This window comes from Saimiri boliviensis, chromosome 12, assembly GCF_048565385.1.
Source record: "Saimiri boliviensis isolate mSaiBol1 chromosome 12, mSaiBol1.pri, whole genome shotgun sequence".
Taxonomy (NCBI): Eukaryota; Metazoa; Chordata; class Mammalia; order Primates; family Cebidae; genus Saimiri; species Saimiri boliviensis.
Genome location: NC_133460.1, coordinates 46,597,927 through 46,624,824, shown reverse-complemented (window position 1 = coordinate 46,624,824; position 26,898 = coordinate 46,597,927). Strand labels below are relative to the sequence as shown.

Here is a 26,898-nt window from a genome sequence, read left to right as displayed (position 1 = left end):
CTTGACCCATAGTAAGCACCATACACAGAGCCAATTCGCCTCTGTGCTTATGTAATACATAGGAGAAACACAGGTCTCAGGATTGTTGGAATCTTACGTTGTGTAATTTTCCTTCTGAATATTATTTGATTAAGATATAATTAGAGAATTTTGGAGTTGCAATCGATTTTAGAAATTACTGTAGTTTTACACCATAGGAACAATCACACAAAAGTTTTAGAATGACACTTCAGAATTTAGACCTTTCATTTGATGTACAGTCATGCATCATTTACCAATGGAGAAACGTTGTGAGAAATGTGTCGTTAGGCGATTTCATTGTTGTACAAACAGCTTAGAGTGTATTTATACAAACATAGACGGCATGGCCTACTACCCACCTAAGTTACATGATATAGCCAGTTGCTACTAGGCTACAAACGTGTATAGCATGTGACTTAACACTATAGGTAATTGTAACACAACGATATTTATTAAGCATATCTAAACATAGAAAAGGTATAAAAATAAGACACTACAGTTGTACAGGACCATCACTGTATATGTGGTTTGCTATTGACTAAAATGTCATTATGTTGTTCATGACTATATTGGAAAAGTGAGCTTGAAAGATTTGTTAATAGAAGTAGTGTTACATTGGGCTCAGAGTATAGATTTAGATCAGAAAGACCTAGGTTCCAGTGCCATCTCTAGTAGCAATTCTACTACCTTGGATGAGTTAGGATCTCTCTGGGTTTCTGTTATTGTCTATAAGAATGGTAATAATGAAAGGCCGGGCGCGGTGGCTCAAGCCTGTATTCCCAGCACTTTGGGAGGCCGAGGCGGGTGGATCACAAGGTCAAGAGATCGAGACCATCCTGGTTAACGTGGTGAAACCCCGTCTCTACTAAAAATACAAAAAATTAGCTGGGCATGGTGGCACATGCCTGTAATCCCAGCTACTCAGGAGGCTGAGGCAGGAGAATTGCCTGAACCCAGGAAGCGGAGGTTGCGGTGAGCCGAGATCGTGCCATTGCACTCCAGCCTGGGTAACAAGAGCGAAACTCTGTCTCAAAAAAAAAAAAAAAAAAAAAAAAAAAGAATGGTAATAATGATTCCTACTTCACAGGGAAGGGAAAATACCTTGAACCTTACCATCTATGTAGCAGACGCTTGATACATGTTAGTTTTTATTCATCCCTCTCTCTTACTTCTTCCTCTTTTCTTCTTTAGGGGTCTTAGCTACAATTTGTTAGTGTGTCTCATAAATTTATAAGTAATTGCATATTTTGAACTACATTTAGTCTGGGGCCTCTTTGGGGCATTTCTTTTATGAACTCAACTTTGAATATCTTGTTTTCTCTGCTAGTATTTTCCATATCAAAGGTAGCAAGATGGTAAATCCTGAATAGGACAACAGAGGAGTTTGTAAATATCTAGAGCATATAATTGAAAATACGTTGGTAAGAAAGAAAACTGTAGGGGGGTAGGGAGTTGTGGAGAAACGCCAGATATAGGTGATGGGGATGGAGGCAGCAAACCACATTGCCATGTGTGTACCTATGCAACAATCCAGCATATTCTGCACATGTACCCCAGAACCTAAAGTGCAATTTTATATATATATATATATATATATATATATATATATATATATATATATAATGTATGTATATATGTATAACAAAAACTGTATTGCAGTTTAAATAAACCCTCTCTCTATGCATGAATCATAGAAGGAAGGCACCTAGAATGCTGCCATTTATTTATGTAGTAGAGACTCAGTACATATTTTTCAGGGTTCATTCCTTGTATAGTGGATCCTGATTCTGAATAGCCAGTCAAAAAGGAACTATGGTTATTTGAGTGGCCCTCATATGGCATTACCTTCTGGCCCTCCTGAGCCCATAAAACCCAGAATTTGGCCTTGGTATATTGCTTTGTTCTGCCAGTCATGGTTCATCATCATCATCATCATCATCATCAATCATCACTATTTTTCATTTATGGTTTCCTTTGGTGTTGCTGCATTACAGGAAACTGTATGGAACAGCTACAGTCTCTCATGGTATTGGCATTGTCTGTTACCTCCTATGACTCTGCATTCTCTACTCCCAACAGCTGAATCCCTTGATGGCTTCCATTGTATACTTGTGCCATTCCCAGGACTTGACTTAATTATAGGAGAGGGAAAGAGAGAATGAGAACATTTAAATAATCTCACTCATCTCTCACATCCTAGTCTTTGAACTATAGATTAACCCCTTGTAGCCCTATTTCGCTCTCCACATTTTCCTTGTATCTTTCTATTTGTGTAGTCTAAAAATATAGTAGTTTCCCTTATCTGAGGTTTAAATTACCCACAGTCAACTGTGATCTGAAATTATTAAATGAAAAATCTAGAAATAAAGAATTTATGAGTTTTGAATTGTATGTTGTTCTGCATGATATTTTGAAGTTTTGTGTCATCTCTGTCAGTCCTGCTGGGATGTGAATGATCTTTTCCTCTAGCACATCTATGCTGTATACACTGCCCATTAGTCTTAGTTTTCAGGTTGACTGTCATGGTATTGCAGCACTTGTATGTAAGTAATCCTCATTTTGCTTAATATGGCCCCAAAGCACAAGGGTAGTGATGGTGGCAGTTGGGATATGCCAAAGAGAAGCCATAAAGTGGTACCTTTAAGTGAAAAATGGAAATTTCTTGAATTAGGAAACAAATAATTGCATGCAGAGGTTGCTAGAATCTGTGGTAAGAATGAATCTTCTGTGCTCACTTCGGCAGCACATATACTAAAATTGGAACGATACAGAGAAGATAAGCATGGCCCCTGCGCAAGGATGACATGCAAATTCGTGAAGCGTTCCATATTTTTTAATTTTCTTCTATTATGTATAAGAAAATAGTAATTATTTCCATGTAATATGTGCTTCTAATAAATCACTAGAACTTACAAAAAAAAAAAAAGAATGAATCTTCTATCCATTAAATTGTGAAGAAGGAAAAAGAAATTCTAGTTTGGCTATTATACTTCAAATTGCAAACCTTACAGGTACAGTGCATAACAAGTGATTAATTAGATGGAAAAGGCATTAAATTTATGGGTGAAAGGCATAAACAGAAAACATGTTCTGATTGACAGTAACATGTTACACCAGAAAGCATACAGTTTATATGAGGATTTCAGCAAGGAATCACCTGCAAAAGGGACGCTAAGCCATTTATTGCCAGTAAGGGATGGTTACACATGATTCAGGAATATAAGTCAATAGTAGCCTAAGGGTATGTTACAATGTCCGTGTCATTCACCTCACTTCACGTTATCCTGCGGGCATCATATAAACTCACACCATTACAAGAAGAGTGAGTACAGTATGATAAGGTATTTTGAGACAGAAGAAGTTAGAGAACATATTCATATAATTTTAATTATACTTGTTCTATTTTATTATGAGTTATTGTTGCTAATTTCTACTGTGCCTAATTTATAAGTTAAAATTTATCATAGGTATGTATGTATAGGAAAAAAACATAGTGTATATAGAATTTGTTATTATCCAGGGTTTTAGGCATCCACTGAGGTTCTTGGAGCATATCTATTGCAGGTAAGGGGGAATGATTGCACTGCCTCCTTCAACCCTAGACAATAGATGAGCTTCTAATTCTCCACATTAATAGCTACTACCTTCCTCCTTAGTCTTTAGGTCTTTTTTTTTTTTTTTTTTTTTTTTGAGACAGAGTTTCACTCTGTTGCCCAGGCTGGCAGGGCAGTGGCATGATCTCTGCTTACTGTAACCTCCACCTCCCGGGTTCAAATGATTCTCCCATATCAGCCTCCCAAGTAGTTGAGACTATGGGAACATGCCAACATGCCTGGTTAATTTTTGTATTTTTTGGTAGAGACAGTGTTTCACCATGTTGGCCAGGCTCGTCTCACACTCCTGACCTCAAGTGATTTACCCACCTTGGTCTCCCAAAGTGCTGGAGTTACAGGGGTGAGCCACTACCTCCTTAGGTCTTCATTCTTCCTAAACCTCTGAGGCCACTAGTGATGGTCTTGTGGAAAATAGATTTCGTGATGCTAGGCACCAGGTCTCTCTTATTTTTGTCTCTCTGTATTTACATTAACACTGCCCCTCTCTCTCTTCCTCAGATCTTGAGTTCTGTACTGTTGGGACCTGATTATATGATGGCAAATTCTAGAAGGGACTCTATTTGTAATTTATATTGAGATTATTTTCTGTTGACGGATATGACCTGGCCTATTTAAATGCTTTAAGTCGGCATTTTCCAACCCCTGTCCCTTGAACCTGATTTCCTTTTCTTCCTCACTGGTTCTGAACTGCCATTAGCATCCTTTAAGTCCGAGTTCTACTGATTAGGACAGGCTGCTCCTTCACTCATCTTTATGATGACATATGTATGTGTATGTCTTTGTCTTCATTTCTAACCACTCTATTAAAGCATAATTCATGTATTCATAATACATTCAATGGTGAATGTATTCATAACATTCACCATTTAAATGATACAATTCAATAGTTTTGGGTATCGTTACAGAGATGTATGACAATCAATATATAATCTAATTTTAGAACATTTTCATTACCTTCAAAAGTATCCCTGTACCCATTAGCAGTCACCCCTGCCCCCACCCCCCAGGTAACCACTCATCTGCTTTTTGTCTCTGTAGATTTGCCTATTCTAGACGTTTCATATAAACTAACTCTTACTGTGTGGCCGTTTGTGATTGGCTTCTTTGACTTAGCATAATGTTTTCAAGGTTCATCCATGTTGTTGCATGTCAGTACTGTTTCCCCTTTCACTGACAAACAATATTTCGTTTTGTGGGTATACTCTATTTTGCTTATCTGCTCATAAGTTGATGGACATTGGGGTTGTTTCTACTTTTTGCTATTATGAAGAATGCTGCTATAAATATTCATGTTTTATTTCATGTAAAAGTTTTTATGTGGACATATGTTTTCATTTCTCTTGATTACACACTGAAGAGAGGAATTACTGGGTTGTATGGTAATTCTGTGTATGACTAACATTTTGAGGAACTGCCAGGCTGTTTTTCAAAGTGGCTGCACCATTTTACAGTCACCCTAGAAATGAGCGAAAGTTTTAATTCCTCCCTATCCTTGCCAGCAAGTGTTATTGATTATAGACTTTTTTTGTTACAGCCATCTTAGTGGGTGTGAAGTGGTATCTCACTGTGGTTTTATTTGCATTTCTCTGATGGGTACTGATGTTGCACATCTTTTATGCATTTGTGATCTATCTGTATAGAGATGGCTCTCCATATTCACTGGTTCCACATTCACAGATTCAACCAACTGTGGTTTAAAAATACAGTCATTCCTCTGTATATATGAGGGATGAGTTCCAGGACCCTCAGGTATACCCAAATACTCAAGTCTTGAAATCTGCCCTGCAAAACCCATGTATGAAAAGTTGGCCCTCTGTAGACTTAGGTTTCACATCCCACAAAGACTGTCTTTTGGATACACGTTTGGTTGAAAAAAATCTTTATAAGTGAACCTGTACAGCTCAAACCCATGTTGTTCAAGGGTCAACTGAATTTGAATAAAAAATAAAATGCAACAATAGAAATAATAAATATTACAAATACAGTACAACTATTTACATAGCATTTACATTGTATTAAGCATCGTAAGTACAGCAGGTCCTTCAATATTGTTGTTTCATCCAACGTTGGTACCTAGCTGGGGCCACTACCTGTGTGAAGTATGCATGTTCTACCCATGTCTGTGTGGGTATTTTCTGGGTCTCCAGTTTCCTCCCATATCCTAAAGATGTGCATGTTAGGTAAATTGATGAGTCTAAATTGTCTTAGTATGAGTGAGTGTGGGTATGTGTGTGACTGAGCCCTGTGTGCTGTGGAATGGTGTCCTGTCCAGGGTTGATTCCTGCCTTGCACTTGGAGCTGCCAGGATGGGCTTTGTCACCTGCCACCTCTAATGAGAATAATTGGGTAAATAATTATCTTAATCTTTCTTAAATGTATGTGTGGCTCACATTTATTTCAATGTTTAATATTAGAAATGTTTTGGTCTTTATAAGTTCAGTAATATATGCTGTAGAAAGTAAATTGATTTTGTTACATTGTTTTGCTTAAAGTTGCAGTTTCCAAGAACTGGTCAAAAACGTTAAGTGAGGATTTACTGTAATGTAGGGATGATTTAAAGCATATGAGAGGATGTGTTATATGTAAATGCTATGCCATTTTATATTAAGAACTAGCATTGGGAGAAATACCTAGTGGAGATGACAGGGGGATGGACGCGGTAGATCACTATGTATACCTATGTGTAAAACCTGCATGTTCTGCACATGTACCCCAGAACTTAAAGTGTAATAATAAATTAATAAATAAGAATTTGAATATCATAGATTTTGGTTTCCATGAGGGTCCTGAAATCAGTCCCCTGTGGGTGCTGAGATGACTGTATTGTCTTTAGAGTAATGTCTATGCAGATCCTTTGCCCATTTTTTGAGTAAGTATTTTATTATTGAGTTTGTATAGCTCTTTATACCTTCCAGATATATTACACATCATATATATATATAATTTGCAAAAATTTTCTATTATTCTATATATTGTCTTTTTACTTTATTTATAGTACTCTTTGATGAGCAAAATTTTTTAGTTTTCAGGAAGTTTGATTTATCTATTTTTTCTTTTGCTGTTTGTGCTTTTGTTGTCATGTCTAATAAATTACCATCTAATCCAAAAATCACAAAGATTTACTCCTATGTTTTCCTCTAAATATTTTATAGTTTTAGCTCTTACGTTAAAACCCATTTATGCCTGAGATTGCAATGTTTTGAATTTTTGCAATCAGACCTTGGCAATGACCTTGGGCATATAGTAGGATATAAATAACTCCCATATGCTTAGTGTTCTGATAATGGAACACTAGGCATAAATGGGTTGACATAGGCATAAATGGTCTGTGATCCATTTTGTCAATTTTCTGTATGGTGTGAGGTAGGAGTTCAGCTTTTTTCTTTTGCATGTAGGTAGTCAATTGTTGGCCAGGTGTGGTGGCATATGCCTGTAATTCCAGCACTTCAGGAGGCTGAGGTTAGCAGATCGTTTGAGCCCAGGAGTTTGCGACCATCCTAGGAAGCATAGTGAAACTCTGTCTTTCTACCAAAACAGAAACAAAAGCAAAACTAGCCAGGTGTGGTGGTGCATGCCTGTGGTTCCAGCTATTTGAGGGGTGAGGTGGGAGAATCACCTGAAGTCCCAGAGGTCTAGGCTACAGTCAGCCATGATTATGCTACTGCACTCCTGTCTGGGTGACAAAGTGGGACCCTGTCTCAAAACAAACAAACAAACAAAAAAAAAACAAGAAAAAACAGTCAGCACCATTTGTTGAAAAGATTGCTCTATTTTTTGACATAGGGCCTCGCTCTCGTCTATGTGGGAGTACAGTGGCACAATCATGGCTCACTGCAGCCTCAACCTCCTGAAGCTCAGGTGATCCTCTTGTCACACACTGCCCCCACCTTCATCCCCTAGTAGCTAGGACTATAGGCACACCCAGCTAATTTTTGTACTTTTACTTAAGATGGGGTTTTGCCATGTTGTCCAAGCTAGTTTCAAACTCCTGGACTTGAGTGATCCACCTGCTGTGAGCCTCCCAATGTGTTGTAATTACAGGAATGAGCCACAGCGTGAGGCCTGAAGAGACTAATCTTTCTCTATTGAGTTGTCATGGTATCCTTGTTGAAAATCAATTGACAATAAATTTAAAGATTTAATTTTGGACTCTGATGTCTATTATATTGATCTATGTATCTTGATTCTTGTAACACACTGTCTTACAGTTTTGTAGTAGGTTTCAAAACTGGGATTTCTTTTTTAATGAATTAGTAGTTTTTAATTGATATCTATGCATAATAGCTGTACATATTTATGGGGTACCGGTGGTTTTTAGATATAAACATACAATGTATAATGATGGAATTAGGTGAATTCCTCCAACATTGCTCCTTTTTAAGGATCATTTTGACTATTCCGAGTCCCTTGCATTTTCATATGAATTTTAGGATTGTTTGTCAACTTCTGCAGAAAACACAGTTGGAATTTTGATAGAAATTACATTAAATTTATAGTTCAATTTGGGCAATAATATCATCATAAAAATATTATTTTCTAATCCATGACATGGAGTGTCTTTAAATTTATGTCTTACCTAATTCATTTCAATGATGTTTTGTAGTTTTCAGTATACTCGTATTTCTTTTGTTAAAATTTTCCTAAGTTTTTTATGTTTTGATGCTATTTTAAGTGTAATAGTTTTCTTAATTTCAATTTGGGATTTTTCACTACAAGTGTCTATAGGTACAACTGATTTTGGCATACTGATCTTGCCTTTTGTGAACTATACCAATCTTATATTAGCTCTACTGTTTTTTTTGGAGGGGAGAGTGTACTCCTTAGGATTTCTAATACACAAGATTATGGCATCTGCAAAGAGAGATAGTTTTATTTCTCCTTTTCCAATCCATATGCCTTTTATTTCTTTGTCTTTCTTAAATTATTTGACTAGAATTTCAAGTACAATGTTGGATAAAACTAGTGAAAGGGGACATCCTTGTCTAGTTTTTTATCTTATGGGGGAAGGCACTCAGTCTTTCACTATTGATTACAATTTTAGCTGTGGTTGAAGATTTATTTATTGAAGTATTTTTTTTTTTTTACTGAAATTGACTGTCTCCGAGTATACATTCCTTACACAGCTAACAGTGAATAAAAATGGGAATGAAAGTACCACTCACATTGAGATAGCAAAAGCTAGGGAAACTTGAGGAACACAGCTGGACAATTGGACACCTGGTGAGGCCCTGCAGTTTCCTTATGCATTCTGCTTATAAAAGAGGTGAGACTGAAGAGAGCTAAGTCTTCCTAGAAATCATTTTTTTCCCTATTTAATATAGGAACCGTTTTATTCCAGTAACTTATCATTTAAAGATCCATTTTTCATACCTTTAAGTTACCCATGAATTTAGGAAATGCTCTAAATTTACTGTTGAACTGTAGTAACTCTGAATCATTTATGTGGCAAACATTTATTTGTGCTTGAATTATCATTGCTGTAAATTTATAAGATATTCCATGATGTTTAGTAGCAAAGGTAGGCTTATGCTTCATTTGGACTATGGGGGCCTCTGTGATATGTTTAGTCATAAAGTTATCTTGATGGCAATAAAGGAACCAAAGGGCTCTTGCTAACTCTGGTATGCTATATGGAATGAATTTTTGAATGGTTTATTTCTACATTAGAGGCAAACACTAACCTTCTGGGGTTGTCTACATTCCAGCATCTTGCATCTGTTGTATTTATGATAGAAACAAGAGAGAGAGAGAAAAAAGAGTATTTAGTCATCTGCTGATTCCATTTGGTGCTAAACACATACTTCTCTCTAGAGTGCAAGAATGCTAATTTATTTTATGTACCAGGGTGGATTGAAGCCATTCCTAGAGACATGAATATTTAAATTGGCAACAACTAAAGGGTGAATACTCTGCATATAGATGATTCATGCTCTGTGTACAGTTCTTGAGTAAGGCAAAATCTTTATTAATTAGGAATCTGGATTTTAAATACAACTTGCCATCTAATTGGCAGTCATACACAGTTGACCTTTCAACTGCAGCCATTATGTTTTGGGTTCAGAAGCTTTCTATATGAATTCTGGCAAACATGAAAGGTGACCTAGGTGAAATACACAACGAAATCCTAAGATATGCAGGTGAATGTTCTAAGATTTGCCTCTAGAAGGAGAGCGAAAAGGGAGCAGGAATTTTATACTATTTCTCTGCCCTTTACTGTCTTCCCTGTTATAACTAGATAATTCTCTGATATTTTATTGCCATAGGATAGGGTAATTTTTTTGCATATGTGATCAGTCAAATGTGTCAAATTAATTGAAAATTCTTAATTTGGGTTGCTGTTCATTCATTCATTAAGTAAATATTTATCACCTCTTATGTATCTTCATGGAGTGTACGTTCCACTAGAGAAGAGAGAAAACAAACATGTTAAATAACTGTAGAATAGATTAGTGACAAATAGTACAGAGAAAATAAAGCAAGGAAAAGAAATACGGCATATTGAGGTTTGGATTTTTTTTTTTTTTTGAGACGGAATGTCATTCTATCACCTACCATGGAGTCCAGTGGCACAATCTCGGCTCACTGCAACCTCTGCCTCCCAGGTTCAAGTGATTCTCCTGCCTTAGCCTCCTGAGTACCTGGGATTACAGGTACCTGCCACCACACTCAGCTAATTTTTTGTATTTTTAGTAGAGACAGGGTTTCACCATACTAGCTAGAATGGTCTCGATCTCCAGACCTCAGGATCCACCCACCTCAGCCTCCCAAAGTACTGGGATTACAGGTATGAGCCACAGCACCTGGCCCGAAGTTGGAGATGTTGCTTTAACTTTTAAATAGGGTGACCAGCAGAGGTCTTATTGAAAAGTTTATTTTTGAGGAAAGACTTGAAAGAAGTTAGGGAGTGAGCCAGTCATGGATCTAGAGGAGCATGCCAGCAATGGGAAGACCTGAGGTAGGGACGTGCCTGGCTTCTTGGATAAGCAGCAAGAGGTCCATGGAGCTGGCCATGGTAAGCAGGGAGAGTAATGGGAGTGGGGTCACAGAGATTCATAGGATGGTTTGAGCCAAGCAGTGACATGGTAAGTTGTACAGGTAATAAGAGCTCAAATTTTTCATAAATGAAGGTAAAACCAGTGGGATCATCTCACAGACTGGATGTGGGGTATGAGAGGAGAGAAGTTTAAAGATGATGACAAAGTGTTTGGCACTGGCAACTTGAGGAATTGTTGTTAACTGAACTGTTAAATACCATGCGAATAGTGGGCTGAGGGGCACTGTTAGGAGCTCAGATTTGATACAGAATGTCTGAGATGCCTACTAGCAAGCCAATTTACTTTCATACCAGTTTTTCTGGCTAGCTTTTACCTGGTACATTTAGAAATATGCATCTTTCTCTCTCTGAAGCATCTTAAGGTTTTCATGCTTTTCCTTATAATTCCTATGGTAATTATTATCTATTTTGCCAATTTTAGCCAAATATTTTTATTTTAGCATATCATTATCTAACAATTTCTGAAGAATAGAGGATTGCAGACGTGGGTACTTAATTTTACTTGGTATTTCTATTTCCTCACAGCTCTGAGCACAATTCCACTATATGAGTACTTGTTGAAATCAACTTTTCAGAATACCCCAACTTTAGCAAGATTATTAACCTAAGTTATCGCTGTTTTCCTCAACCAGATGAATCTAGTTATTGGTTAATATAGGGAGCACTAATTTAACTTTCTGAAAAGCATGTCAAATGTGAGACCTCTTTATCTACATTCTGCTTAAAGTCTTGTTTCTGTTGGGGAATGTGTTAGAAATTAGGTATGTTTTAGAACATCCTGAGAGTCATAGCAATAGGCTCTTAAAGACACACTTTCTTGTAAGTGATAAAAACAGTCACTTCTTATTTTTTAAAGAGGCTTAGGCCAGAACATTTTGAAGACTAGTTCATAAACAAATCTAGTTAGCCTAGTCAGTGACAATTAAAAGAAAAATTTCCATTCTAGACTGAGCATATCTTAGTTTTTTTGCAGTTGTGATTTCCTTTTATATAATTGAAATTTTTATTTCATGGAAAAGCACATTATTTTATGATAGTGACCCTCAAAATTTTCTCATTAGTTTAAAGTGGTAAGAGGTGTTATTAATTCATTGGTTACTCTGAGCTAGTTCCTATACAAAGCCTAGTGGAGGGAAGAATTAAGACATCATTTTGGCGGCAGGAGAAACTCATAATTTGGTGAGAGACACAGATGTGTCAGCAAATAGTTATAGCAAAGGGTAATAGTTTAAAATATGTGCTAGCACGAATGTTCATTGCAGCACTGTTTACAATAGCAAAGACCTGGAACCAACCCAAATGCCCATTGATGATAGACTGGATAGGGAAAATGTGGTACATAAACACCATGGAATATTACGCAGCCATCAAAAACGATGAGTTCGTGTCCTTTGTAGGGACATGGATGAACCTGGAAACCATCATTCTCAGCAAACTGACACAAGAGCAGAAAATCAAACACCGCATGTTCTCACTCATAGGCGGGTGTTGAACAATGAGAACACATGGACACAGGAAGGGGAGCACTACACACTGGGGTCCACTGGGGGGGAATGGGGGAGGGATGGGGGTGGGGAGGTGGGAAGAGATAGCATGGGGAGAAATGACAGATACAGGTGAGGGGAAGGAAGGCAGCAAACCATACTGTCATGTGTGTACCTATGCAACAATCTTGCATGTTCTTCACATGTACCCCAAAAACTAAAATGCAATTAAAAAAAAAGAAAAGAAAAAAAAATAAAATATGTGCTAGATTAGTGCCATATAAAGGGAGCACATGAGTGAAACCTGTGTGTGATAGAATATAAGAATCCGAGATGACTTAAAAGATGAATAGTCATTTCCTAGGGGGTGCAGGGGAGATTAGGGCATAGCTTATGCAAAGGCACCAGTGGAACCTCATGTAATTCTATTTGGCTGGAAAAATGGTAACCGTGACAGAAAGAGTATGAGTAATACTGAAGAGAGAAGCCAGAGAAGTATGCTCGTCTATAACAAACAATATGAGTTTTATTATTTGTGGATTAACCATCACTAGAAAATTGGAAGAGCGATGACCAGATTTAAATTTTAAATAGTTTACTCTGATGGCGTTACAGAAAAAAGATGGGTCAAAAAGTTCTGTCTTATTAAATATTTCTCTAGTTTCTCAACTCCCTTGTGTTCACAAACACTTTCTTAATTTTGTCACTACTTATTTCTCCTCTAGGCTAGTGCTACTGGTGAGAACCAGAGTAAGGGTATATACTGGAGAAATATTTAATGAGTATAATAACAGAACTTACCTAATGGTGGGGGTTGGAAAAGTCAAGGATATTCCTCACGTTTGAGCATTAGGGGCATCCAGATGGAATGCTGGAGAGAAACATAAGGCGAGTGGGAGTGCAGGAAATACAATGGGCTCGACTTGGGGCATGTTTGAGACTCAACTTGAGATATGCACCTGGAACTTAGAAGAGAGGTAAACACCTCTCAGTTTAAATTTAGTAGTTGCTGTCATCTAAGAAAAGAGTGGGGAAATATTTTAAAGAAGGAATATGGCTAATAGTTGTTGCATAGAGAGACATCAAATAAGAAAAAGCTGGAAAAGTGTTTGGCATTAAATCGTTTAACTTCATTAATAACCCTAAAAGGTAGGAATTACCATTTACATTTTGTAGCTGAAGTAAGGTGGATTATTCACCTGAAATCTCCTGCTGTTGGGGTGTTTTTGCATTGGGATTCTAACCTCAAAGCTTATGCTATTTCCATTAAAATGAAGCAGACTTACTGCCTTCGAGTTGCTCCTCATTCAGTCCTTTTGGCTTATTGTAGGCTCATTAGGTCCAGGGACATGCATTTGCCATCTTTCTGAAATCTTCCAAGGTCAGGTACGTGTATTGCCTGAATGCAAAGCAAGGCAACTGCATTAAGGCTCACACGAACATCTATGCTAGTACATTAGATTCAGGAATTCTTTTGGTTTGGCCAATTGGATTTGAATGTGTTTAAATTGGCGCAGATACAGTATAGTGTGCCAATATCTCACCACTCCCTATTTACTTTCATCTGCCCTATTCATACTTCCTGCTTACACATTTGAGTGTGTAGTCTTAGCTTTAAAGTCACACCTTATAGCAGGCGTTTCAAGCTATTTGAATTAAACTAAAAAACAAAACACCTTTTCCTCTGGGAAAATCAATCATTCATCTACAAAGATGCCTTATTTAGAATGTTTCCTTTATCAAAGGCAGATTGAAATATTAAAGATGATATTTACAAGTTTCATTCTTTCTCCACATATCTGACATATTTTTGAGCATTCTAAATGAACTTATTGACCACATTTTAATTTTTAATCTTGTAATTTTGACCCGAGGCTTTTGTATCAGCCTTGTTCTAAAATTGAATTAAGGAAAATGTTTCTAATCTTAGTTGTATTACTTATGACAATTCTTTGTCAGGAAGATATGCCTGAAATATATATTCTCTGTTGGGTCACCGCAGATGGGCAGAGTTAAAGGAAAGTTTTTTGACAGACTTTAGGAGCAGATGGTGGGAGCTACTGACAACAAATAGAAATAGTGTTGAATTGAAAGAGTATTGAGACAGGAGCCAGTCTTGAATCCTATTCCTACTGGGGCCATTAAATGAGAAAGGGATGAGAGAGTGTTTGAATATAGGAAGCATCATAGCTGCTTGGTAAATGTTGGCTTTCTTAAAAACATCACCATCACTACTTTTCATTAATTTGTGTATGCCTTTTGACAAATGTTCATTTTTTTTTCTTGTGACAAGGGATACTACTTTTTCTGATTCCTTATAGAACTCCTTATGGAAGAATGGCTGGAAATATGTTGAACAGAATACATCACTCCACAAATGTAATGAATTATTAGCTAGGAAATTGGATCAGCATCCCTGGGGTTGGATCCTGTTTGATCTAAGTGATGCTATTTGCTCTTTGAGATGCACCATAATGTTCAGAAAACAAGTGGTCTGTTTTTCACAAGTGAGTCATGGAAGCTTAAATTTAGGAAGGAATTGTAAAGATAACAATATGTATTGATTTTTGAATAAATTTAAAATTGTTAATTATGTTTACAGGGTAAGTTTTTGACCTATCGATGTTTTTGAGACAGAGGCTCATTCTGCCGCCCAGGCTGGAGGGCAGTGGTGTGATCTTGGCTCACTGCAACACCTATCTCCAAGGTTCAAGTGATTCTTATGCTGAGTATCTGAGCATAAGAATAGCTCAGTAGCTGAGATTACAGGTGTGCACCACCATGCCCAGCTAATTTTTGTATTTTTTAGTAGAGATGGTGTTTCACCATATTGGCCAGGTTGTTCTTGAACTCCTGACCTCAGGTAATCCACCCACCTTGGCATCCCAAAGTGCTGGCTCCCAAAGGGAGCCATCACCCCTGACCTTGACCTGTGGATATCTGACTCTTCTTGATAGATTAAATGATGAAACATATGCACTAATGGAAAGGATGCATGAAGTACGGCCACCGAATTTTGCTAAAATAGCTCATAACTTTTCTGTTGTTCTGTTTATTCCTTTTACTTTTTGATCATATGGCAGATGGCTTCAGATAGAATTTATTTTGAGATATAAATTCTAGGCAAACAATAGACAAATGTAATACATATTGTATTTGCTTTGGATGAGTAGGAAATGGACATAGTGCATTTTTGAACTTTACACACACCCACCCATACACACCTGTACATTTTCTTGACTGACACAGTAGTCTGTATTAGAATTAAGTGATCATGTTTTCCTTAGACGTTTCTTTGGAGTTATTAATATTCACCTTGGTGTATTTCAGTTACCCAAGGTATTTATTAATGGCCAAGAATGCACACCTTGGGAGATATCTTAATACTGTTATTATATGATTTCTCAGTTTCCTATTTGAATTTGAAGAATTCTTTTATTTTCTCTTTTATTGAATCTGTCCTATTTCTGTGAAATGAAAAGTGGGAACTCAGGATAGAAAAGCAGTAAAGGCCTCTCTCTGCTGTTTAATGATGCTTTTATTGTAAAATCTTGCATTTTTTTAATCCTTATTTTTTTCTCTCAAAACTTTCTTTTACCTGAAACCTACTGTTGTTTCACCCTCTTATATCCTTCAGCTCAGTTAACACTAAGTTTCCATTTCCTAATTTAGGTTGGCAAAAAAACTTTAAATTAGCAGGTGTTTGTGTGATTTTGTTTCCTAATAGAACATGAAGCTGCCCAATGACCAGTGAAGCAATTGATAGGCAGCTTCTTGGCAGAGAGAAGACTGGAGCTAGAAGCCAACCCATAATGGAATCCAAATAGCAAAGTATACATGGGCTTTTCTGCTGCACATCTTCATCTCAAAAAACAAAACCTCTCTTTATAAGCTCTCTTTCCTTCCCTTACCAGAGTGGTTTTGTCAGCTTCAGAAACCTCATTGAAACGCCTGGAAGAGAAACTCAGTAATTTGCATGGAGTTCTGCTTTGTTGAACAGAGTATATGCTCAGCGATTCCATTTGGACGGGAATGTAGCTTCGTAAGGAAGTTCTCTTTGATTTTCAGAAACGCAGGTTTATCCAGGGGTTCATGAAATCAATTGCTGTGAAAATCTTTAAGGATTGCTTTTTCTGATAGCCAGGCTGCAGGAGGTTTCTCTTCTTATTTTCGTATGTCAAACATTTATTTATTTATTTATTTTTAAAATATTCGCCCTCAAAGTGGGTACAGGATTCTTACAGATGGACAGAATATCTAATTTTCTCATTCTTCCCTTAATGACATGGGTAATATGACACCATAGCCAGTCCGTAGCTAGTTTATACCAGTGTCTTTTGCCAAAAGAAGGCTCACATTGTGGATATTGGCTTTACTTTTTGTTTTTCATTTCCTTGATTTTATGTGAACTTTTAAAAAATTAAAGTATAACATACATTCAGAAAAATGCACAGCGCAAAAAGAACAGTTCAATGAATTTTTCCAAAATAAACACATCGGTGTAACTAGCACCCAGGACAAGAAGCAGAAACCAGAAACCAAATGATTCCTCCTCCCTTTCTAGTCTCTAATCACCCCCTAAAGAATAACAACTATTCTGATTATTAAAATGATAGATTACTTTGCCTGAGTATGAATTTCACATAAATGGAATTCAACAATATATACTCTTTTATGTCTCTCTCTCTGTGTGTGTGTGTGTGTGTGTGTGTGTTTGTGTCTGTGCACGCGCACGCCATATTTCATGTTGTTGCATGTAGCTGTGTTTTGTTCATTTTCATTACTCTGGGTTGTGTCCAGGTTGGCACTATTACAGGCAGTGCTGCTATGGAACATTTTTGCCTGTGTCTTTAGATAGACATAGGAACATATTTCCATATGTGTGGTTGCTCTCCCAGAAATGAAATAGCTGGGTAATGGCATGCATATGCTCAGCTTCAGTAAATACTATCAAACAGTTTTGTAAAATAGTTGTACCAATGGCTTCACTAACATTTAATGTGAAGATAGGTACAGTTAAATTTTGGTCTTCAGCTGTCTGTGGCCTTGCCATGCATAATTGTATTCAAACTCTCTGGATTAAATTGCATTTTTCACATGTTTTATTTCTTGGAGTAATTATATCTGGAGTTTCTATCCCCTTTTGAGCATATTAACTTCCTCTGGCTTAATTTTTATTCGTCTTTTTGTTTCCTTAACAAAAATGTATTAAACTCCTAATATGTGCTACATGCTACTAGATACTGAGATATAAAATAAGTAAGCCATCGTACTTGCATTCAAGGGAATTATAAGGAAGTAGTGGAGACAGACGTATGAGCAGATATAATTTATGTTACTCAAATCTAAAAAGCTACTTCTGTGACCTAGTATCTCCAGATTTACTAAAAAAGCCCATTAAAGTTATCAGGTTCATTCATGATTTCTAGATTTTTTTTTATCATGTGTTTTCCAATATAAATTTCCCCTTTCAAGGTGAACAGACCTCATATTTTTAAGCTTCCCAGAAACAGAAGTCATTCTGTTCAAAATTGCTTTTAAAGAAAAATCTTTTGTTATCTTAAGGTATGATGACCATGATTACCCACAGTAGTTTAGATTCTAAACTCTATAGTATGCATGGTCTTTTTTTTGCTTATTTAAAAAATATTTTTAATTGAAAAACACTTTTTTAGAGTTTAGTGTTTTCTGATACCTTTGTTGCTAATATAATTATGTATTTGTCCTTTTGGGCTAGCACATAAAATTAGTGGGTTGATATCCTCAAGGAATAATTTATGATGACTCCAGGATTCTTCTCCTTATTGTAATATTTATCCTGGATGCCAGTCCTGTGGCTTTAGCTTTCAGCTGTGAGCTGCTGTTTGACATATCTCTATTTCTGGCCCAGACTCCCCTCTGAATTCTAGATTCATGTGTGTTGTATTTTCATTTGGATCTTGTGCTGATTTGTTACATTTAGCAGATGACAAAATGTACTTCACCCTTTTCTTCCAAGCACACTCCTCTCTGTATTCTCGTTGTGGTGAATGCATCACTACTTACACGATTGCTGAAACAATTCTCTAGATGCTTCCAAATACCTTCTTTTCCCTACTCCTATCTAGATAGACCAAGGTCCTACCACGTATACCTACTAAAAATTTCCTGGATCCATCCCACTATAGCCTAGCAATAGTGTTCAGGCACTCATTTTTCTCTTGCCCAAACCTGGATTATTGCCTGGTCTCCTTGACTGCAATTTCATTCCCTCTAATCCACTTAAAAACCCATTGCCAGAGCAATTTTATAAATACACATCTGAGCTTGTTGCTTTCAGAGTTCTTTAGCAGAGCATGTGAAATGTCTCTTGCCTACCTTTCCTGCTGGATTCATCACCATTCGTGCTTAGGTTTCCTGTATTGGTGACATCACCTGCAGTGACCTGCACATTCCTTGCCTCTTCATGTTTCAGGCCTTTCCACATGCTGTTTTGTTTTGCATTGCTCGTGGAGATGACTTCATTTTTTTTCTTTCTATTTTACTTAGGCAATGTTTGAATTTATTTATTTTTATTTTTAAATTTTTCTGTAAGTTATTGGGGAACATGCCGGGTTTGGTTACATAAGTTCTTTTTTTCATTTATTTTTATTTTTATTTTTTTAAGATGGAGTCTCTCTCTGTCACTAGGCTGGAGTGCAGTGGCACGATCTCAGAACACTGCAACCTCCACCTCCTGGATTCAAGAAATTCTCCTGTCTCAGCCTCCTGAGTAGCTGGGACTACAGGCATGAGCCACCATGCCCAGCTAATTTTTGAATTTTCTAGTAGAGACGGGGTTTCACCATGTTGGCCAGGATGGTCTTGATCTCTTCACCTCGTGATCCACCCACCTCAGCCTCCCAAAGTGCTGTGATTACAGACATGAGCCACCTTACCTGGCTACTTACATAAGTTCTTTAGTGTAACTTTTGAGATTTTGGTGCACCTATCATCTGAGCAGTATACACTGCACCATATTTAGGGCCTTTTATCCCTTGACCCCCTCCCACACTTCCCCCCACAAGTCCCCAAAGTCCAGTGTATCATTCTTATGCCTTTGCATCCTCATATCTTAGCTCCTACATATCAATGAGGACATATGATGTTTGGTTTGTCATTCCTGAGTTACTGCACTTAGAATAATAGTGTCCAAGCTCATCTAGGTCCCTGCAAATGCTGTTAATTTATTCCTTTTTATGGCTGAGTAGCATTCCATCATATATATATATATGGAATGCTACTCAGCCACAAAAATACACACACACACACACACACACACACACACACACAGAGAGAGAGAGAGAGAGAGAGAGAGAGAGAGGGAGAGAGAGAGAACAAAGTTTCTTTATCCACTTGTTGATTGATAGGCATTTGGGTTGTTTTCATGATTTTACAATTGTGAATTGTCCTGCTGTAAACATATGTGTGCAAGTATCTTTTTTGTCTAATGACTTCTTTTCCTCTGGGTAGATACTAGAGGGATTGCTGGGTCAACTGGTAGTTCTACCTTTAGTTCTTTAAGGAATCTCCATGCTGTTTTCTATAGCAGCGGTACTAGTTTAGATTTCCACACATACCACATCAACACCAGTATCTACTGTTTTTTGATTTTTTGCTTATAGCCATTCTTGCAGGAGTAAAGTGGTATCACCTTGTGTTTCTGATTTTCATTTCTCTGATCATTAGTGATGCTGGGTATTTTTTCATATGTTTGTTGGCAATTTGTATATCTTCTTCTGAGAATTGTCTGTTCATGTTCTTAGCCACTTTTTGATGGAATTGTTTATGTTTTACGGATTTGTTTGAGTTCATTTTAGATTCTAGATATTAGTCTTTGTTAGATTACAGATTGTGAAGATTTTCTTCCATTTTGTGGGTTGTCTGTTTACTCTTCTGACTGTTCCTTTTGCCATGCAAAAGCTTTTTAGTTTAACGAAGTCCCAACTATTTATCTTTGTTTTTATTGCATTTGCTTTTGGGTTCTTGGTCATGAAATCCTTGCCTAAGCCGATGTCTAGAAGGGGTCTTTCAATGTTATCTTCTAGAATTTTTAGTTTCAGGTCTTAGATTTAAGTCCTTAATTCATCTTGAATTGCTTTTTTTATAAGGTGAGAGATGAGGGTCCAGTTTCATTCTCCTACATGTGGCTAGCCAATTATTTCAGCACCATTTGTTGAAAAGGGTGTCCTTTCCCCACTTTGTGTTTTTGTTTGCTTTGTCAAAGATCAGTTGGCACTAAGTATTTGGGTTTATTTCTGGGTTCTCTATCCTCTTCCATTGGTCTGTGTGCCTATTTTTATGCCAGTATCATGCTGTTTTCATGTCTATGGCCTTACAGTTTGAAATCAGGTAGCGCAATGCCTCCAGATTTGTTCTTTGTGCTTAGTCTTGCTTTGGCCATGCAGCCTCTGTTTTGGTTCCATATGAATTTTAGAATTGTTATTTCTAATTCTGTGAAGAATGATGGTAGTATTTTGCTAGGGATTGCATTAAATTTATAGATTTCTTTTGGCAGTGTGATCATTTGCACTATATCAATTCTATCCTTCCATGAGCATAGGATGTGTTTCCATTTGTTTGTTTCATCTGTGTATTCTTTTTTTTTTGAAACGGAGTTTCGCTCTTGTTACCCGGGCTGGAGTGATCTCGGCTCACTGCAACCTCCGCCTCCTGGGTTCAGGCAGTTCTCCTGCCTCAGCCTCCTGAGTAGCTGGGATTACAGGCACGCGCCACCATGCCCAGCTAATTTTTTGTATTTTTAGTAGAGACAGGGTTTCACCATGTTGATCAGGATGGTCTCGATCTTTTGACCTCAGGATTCACCCACCTCGCCTCCCAAAGTGCTGGGATTACAGGCTTGAGCCACCGCGCCCGGCCTCATCTGTGTATTCTTTCAGGAGTTTTTTTGTAGTTTTCCTTGCAGAGGTCTTTTGACTCCTTTGTTACCTATATTCGTAAGTATTTTATTTTATTTTATTTTATTTTTGTAGCTATTGTAAAAGGGGTTGAGTTCTTGATTTGATTCTACACTTTGTCACTGTTGGTGTATAGAAGAGATACCGACTTGCACATTAATCTTGTATCCGTCAACTTTGCTGAATTCTTTTAGTTCCAGGAGCTTTCTGGAGGAGTCTTTAGGGTTTTCAAGGTAAATGATCGTATCAGCAAATAGTGACAGTTTGACTTCCTCTTTTCTGATTTGGATGCCTTTTCTTTCTTTCTTTCTCTTGTGTAATTGCTCTGGCTAGGACTTCCAGTACTATGTTGCAGTGGTGTGGTGAGAGTAGGCATCCTTTTTTTGTTCCAGTTCTCAGAGAATGCTTTCAGCTTTCCTCCATTCAGTATAATGTTGGCTCTGGGTTTTTCATAGATGGCTTTTATTACATTGAGGTATGTTCCTTGTATGCCGATTTTCCAAGAGTATTAATCATAAAGGTATCCTGGATTTTGTCAAATGCTTTTTCTGCATCTATTAAGATGATCATGTGACTTTTGTTTTTAATTTTGTTTATATGGTGTATCATTTGTTGACTTGCATATGTTAAAACATCCCTGCATCTCTGGTATGAAACCCACTTGATCATGGTGGATTATCTTTTTGATATGTTGTTGGATTTGGTTAGCTAGTACTTTGTTAAGGATTTTAGGATCTATGTTCATCAAGGATATCAATGCATAATTTTCTTTTTTTGTTTATATCTTTTCCTGGTTTTGGTATTAGTGTGATGCCAGCTTCATAAAATGAATTAGGAAGGGTTCCTTCTTTCTCTATTTTGTGGAATAGTGTCAAAAGGACTGGTACCAATTCTTCTTTGAATATCTGGTAGAATTCTGCTGTGAAGTCATGGACTTTTTTTGTTGGTAATTTATTAATTACTGTTTCAATCTCATTGCTTGTTATTGGTCTGTTCAGGGTATCTAATTCTTCCTGATTTAAGCTAGGAGGGCTGTATGTTTCCAGGAATTTATCTATCTCTTCTAGGTTTCTAGTTATGTGCATAAAGGTATTCATGGTAGCCTGAATGATCTTTGTATTTCAGTGGTATCAGTTGTAATACCTCCTGTTTCTTAATGAGGTTATTTGGATTTTCTCTCTTCTTTACTTGGTTAGTCTTGCTAATCAATTTTATTTATCTTTTCAAATAACCAACTCTTTGTTTCATTTCATTGTATTTTTTGTTTCAATTACATTGAGTTCTGCTGGGTTCGAGTTTGATTTGTTCTTGTTTCTCTAATTCCTTGAGGTGTGATTGTTGAGCATCAGTTCATGCTCTTTCAGTCTTTTTGATGTAGGCATTTAGGGCTGTGAGCTTTTCTCTTAACACCACCTTTGCCAAATCCCAGAGGTTTTGATAAATTGTGTCAGTATTATTGTTCAGTTTGAAGAATTTTTACATCTTCATCTTGATTTCATTTTTGAACCAATGCTCATTCAGGAACAGGTTATTTAATTTCCATATATTTGCATGGTTTTGGAGGCTCCTTTTGGAGTTGATTTCCAGTTTTATTCAACTGTGGCTTGAGAGAGTGCTTAATATAATTTCAATTTTCTTAAATTTATTGAGGCTCATTTTGTGGCCTATCATCTTGGAGAAGTTTCCATGTGCTGTTGAATAAAATGTATATGTTGTGGTTCTTGGATGAAATGTTCTGTATATATCTCTTAAGTTCATTTGTTCCAAGGTATAGTTTACATTGATTGTTCCTTTATTGACTTTCTGTCTTGTTACTTTATTGATGTTCTGTCTTTTTTACTTGTCTATACTGTCAGTAGAGTATTGAAGTCCCCCACTATTATTGTGTTGCTGTCTGTCTCAGTGCTTAGGTATATTAGCAATTATTTTATAAATTTGGGAGCTCCAATTTTAGGTGCATATATGTTTAGGATTGTGATATTTTCCTGTTGGACAAGGCCTTTTACCATTATATAATGTCCCTCTTTGTTTTTTTTAGCTGCTGTTGCTTTAAAGTTTGTTTTGTCTGATATAAGAATAGCTACCCCTGCTTGCTTTTGGTATCCATTTACATGAAATGCCTTTTCCACCCCTTTACTTTAAGTTTATGTGACTCATGTGTTAGGTGAGTCTTCTAAACGTAGCAGATAGTTGGTTGGTGAGTTCTTATGCATTCTGTGGTTCTGTGGAGAACTCACCAACCATCTGCTGCTTCCTAAATGTGGAGTGTTTAGGCCATTTATATTCAATGTTAGTATTGAGATGTCAGGTACCATTGCATTCATCATGCTATTTGTTGCCTGTGTACTTTGGTTTTTGTTTGTTTTTGCTTTTTAAGTTGTATTTTTGTTTTATAGGTCCTGTGTGATTTATGCTTTAAAGAGGTTCTGTTTTGATGTGTTTCTAGGATTTGTTTCAAGATCAGAGCTCCTTTTAGCAGTTATTATAGTGATGGCTTGCTAATGGCGAATTCTCTCAGCATTTGTTTGTCTTAAAAAGACTGCATCTTGGCCCGGCGCGGTGGCTCAAGCCTGTAATCCCAGCACTTTGGGAGGCCGAGGTGGGTGGATCACGAGGTCAAGAGATCGAGACCATCCTGGTCAACATGGTGAAACCCCATCTCTACTAAAAATACAAAAAAATTAGCTGGGCATGGTGGCGCGTGCCTATAATCCCAGCTACTCAGGAGGCTGAGGCAGGAGAATTGCCTGAACCCAGGAGGCGGAGGTTGCGGTGAGCCGAGATCGCGCCATTGCACTCCAGCCTGGGTAACAAGAGCGAAACTCCGTCTCAAAAAAAAAAAAAAAAAAAAAGACTGCATCTTTCCTTCATATATGATGCTTAGTTTTGCTGAATACAAAATTCTTGGCTGATAATTGTCTCTTGAGGCTGAAGATAGGGACCTAGTTGCTTCTTGCTTATAGGGTTTCTGCTGAGAAATCTGCTCTTAATCTGATAGGTTTTCTTTATAGGTTACCTGGTGCTTCTGGTTCACAGCTCTTAAGATTCTTTCCTTCATTAACTTTGGATAACCTGATGACAGTGTGTCTAGGCAATGATCTTGTTGTGATGGATTTCCCAGGTGTTCTCTGTGCTTCTTGTATTTGGGTGTCTAGATCTCTAGCAAGGCCAGGGAAGTTGAATATTCCCCAAATATGTTTTCCAAGCTTTTAGGATTCTCTTCTTCCTCAGGAACACATATTATTCTTAGGTTTGGTCTTTTAACATAATCCGACTTCTTGGAGGCTTTGTTCATATTTTCTTACTTTTTTTCTTTGTCTTTGTTCGATTGGGTTAATTTGAAAGGCCTTGTCTTTCAGCTCTGAATTTCTTTCTTCTACTTATTCAATTTCATTGCTGAGACTTTCCAGAGAATTTTGCATTTCTGTAAGTGTGTCCAGTGTTTCCTGAATTTGTGATTGTTTTTTCTTTCAGCTTTCTATTTCCTTGAATATTTCTCCTTTCACTTCTTGTATTGTTTTTTGGATTTTCTAGCATTAGGTTTCATCTTTTTCTGGTGCCTCCCAGATTAGCTTAATAATGAATCTGCTGAATTCTTTTTCAGCTAAATCAGGGATTTCTTCCCGGTTTGGCTTCATTGCTGGTGAACTAGTTTGCTTTTTGGGGGTGTTAAAGAGCCTTGTTTTGTCATATTACCAGACTTTTTTTTTTCCTGTTTTTTTTTTTTTTTTTTTTTTTTTTTTTTCTCATTTGGGTAGGCTCTGTTAGAGGAAAGAACTAGGGCTGAAGGCTGTTTTTCAGATTCTTTTGTCCCATCGGGTGTTCCCTTAATGTAGTACTCTCACCCTTTCCCTATGAATGTGGCTTCCTGTGAGCCGACCTGCAGTGATTGTTATCTGTCTTTTGGGTCTAGCTACCCAGCAAGTCTACCCTGGTCGGGGCTGGTAGTATGGGTTATCTACGCAGAGTCCTGTGATAGGAACCATATACGGGTCTCTCAGCTGTGGATACCAGTGCCTATTCTGGTGGAAGTGGCAGGGGTGTGCAGTGGACTCCATGAGGATTCTTAGCTTTGGTGATTTAATGCTCTATTTTTGTGTTAGTTGGCCACCTGCTGGGAGGTGGTGCTTTCTAGATAGCATAAGCTGTGGTGGTATGCAGAGGAACTGGCAGTGGGTGGGGCCCTAGAACTCCCAAGATCGTATGCCCTTTGTCTTCAACTACCAGGGTTGGTAGAGAAGGACCATCAGATGGGGACAGAGCTAGGCATATCTGAGCTCAGATTCTCCTTGGGTGGGTCTAGCTGCAGCTACTGTGGGGTATGGGGGTGAGATTCCCAGGTCAATGGAGTTGTGCACCTAAGAGTATTATGGCTGCCTCTGCTGAGTCATCCCAGTTGTAAGGGAATTGGGGGAAAGCTGGCCATCACAGGCCTCACCCAGCTTCCATGCAAACTGAAGGCTGATCTCACTCCCACTGTGCCCCTCAACAGCCCTGAGTCTGTTTCCAGATGGTGGGCAAGCCGGGCTTGAGAATTTGCCCCAGGTTAACTGCCTCCCACCTTCAAAAGAAAAGTACCTGGTTCTTCTTCTGCCTGTGGAGTCTGCACACTGGATTTACACTCTCCCTCAAGTTCTGACCAAGAGGCTTCTCCCCTTGTTTAAATGGTTACAAAGTTCAGCTGGAAATTTCCTTCTCCCTGTGGTGCTTCCCCGGCCACCACCCCACTGGCCCCACTCCTTTGGCTGCCCTCAATGGATTCCTGTGGTGCCATGCAGGAACGGCCTGATTAGGGACCTGGCAAGTTCCAGGGGACTTTCTGCTGCTTTCTCTACCCTTGTATTTTGCTTGGCTCGGCTCTCTAAGTTGACTGCCCTAGGTAAGGTTGGAAACTTCTCCCGCAAACTGACCTTCAGTTTCTCCAGTGGCAGCGTGTATTCAGAAGAATACACTTCTGCCTTTCCCACTTCTGCAATTGGGGCACTCACAGTATTTGGGGTGTCTCCCAGATCCTGCAGGAGCAGTCTGCTTCCTTCGAAGGGTCTGTGGGTCCTACTTCATTGGGATAACTTCTACTTAACTGTTTAAGATTCACCTTCTCTGAAATCTCGCCACTTATGACAACTTGGAGGAAACTGAAGGACGTTTTGCTAAGTCAAATAAGCCAGATATAGAAAGAGAAGTATTGTATGATGGTATTTATATGTGGAATGTAAACAAGTCAAACTCACAGAAGCAGTTTTACCATGGTTGCCAGGGGTTGGCGTGTGAAAAAGATGGGGACATGTTGGTCAAAGGGTATATACTTTCAATTATAAGATGAATAATTCTGGGGACCTAACTCACAACATGGTGAAGATAGTTAATAATACTGTATTGCTTACTTGAAATTTGCTGAGAGAGTAGATCTTACGTGTCCTGACAGCTCATACACACAAAGGCAAGGGGCAACAGGGTGGATGGATGCATTAATTAATTTGAGTGTAGTAATTATTACACAATGTATACGTATAGGTATGTGAAAGCATCATGTTGTATACCTTGAATATACACATTTTTTGTTAATTATACCTCAATAAAGCTGGAAAAAAGATTCACCTTCTCTGATAAATTTTCCGGCTGAGAAACTGTCCTCTATGCTGTGAGTAACGCTATTTTGGTTTTAATATAAATGTGTTTATTTGTCTTCAGTCCTGATCTTTATCTTTGCACTTCCAACGTTTAGCACGCTGCCTTGATACAATGTTGAGGATCAGCATAGGAGAGGCTCAACATAGTAGAGGTTGAAC

The 26,898-nt window shown here is 37.8% G+C and overlaps 1 protein-coding gene and 1 non-coding gene across 7 annotated transcripts in view; both read left to right on the top strand.

The window, feature by feature from the left end:
• The window catches only part of CTNNA3 (catenin alpha 3), a 1,773,069-nt gene that overhangs the window by 427,908 nt on the left and 1,318,263 nt on the right, over positions 1–26,898 (top strand). The gene's annotated exons all lie outside the window — the stretch shown is intronic.
• LOC120367527 (U6 spliceosomal RNA) lies at positions 2,749–2,855 on the top strand. Its single transcript, XR_005581895.1, has one exon. It is a non-coding gene; the product is annotated as a U6 spliceosomal RNA (small nuclear RNA).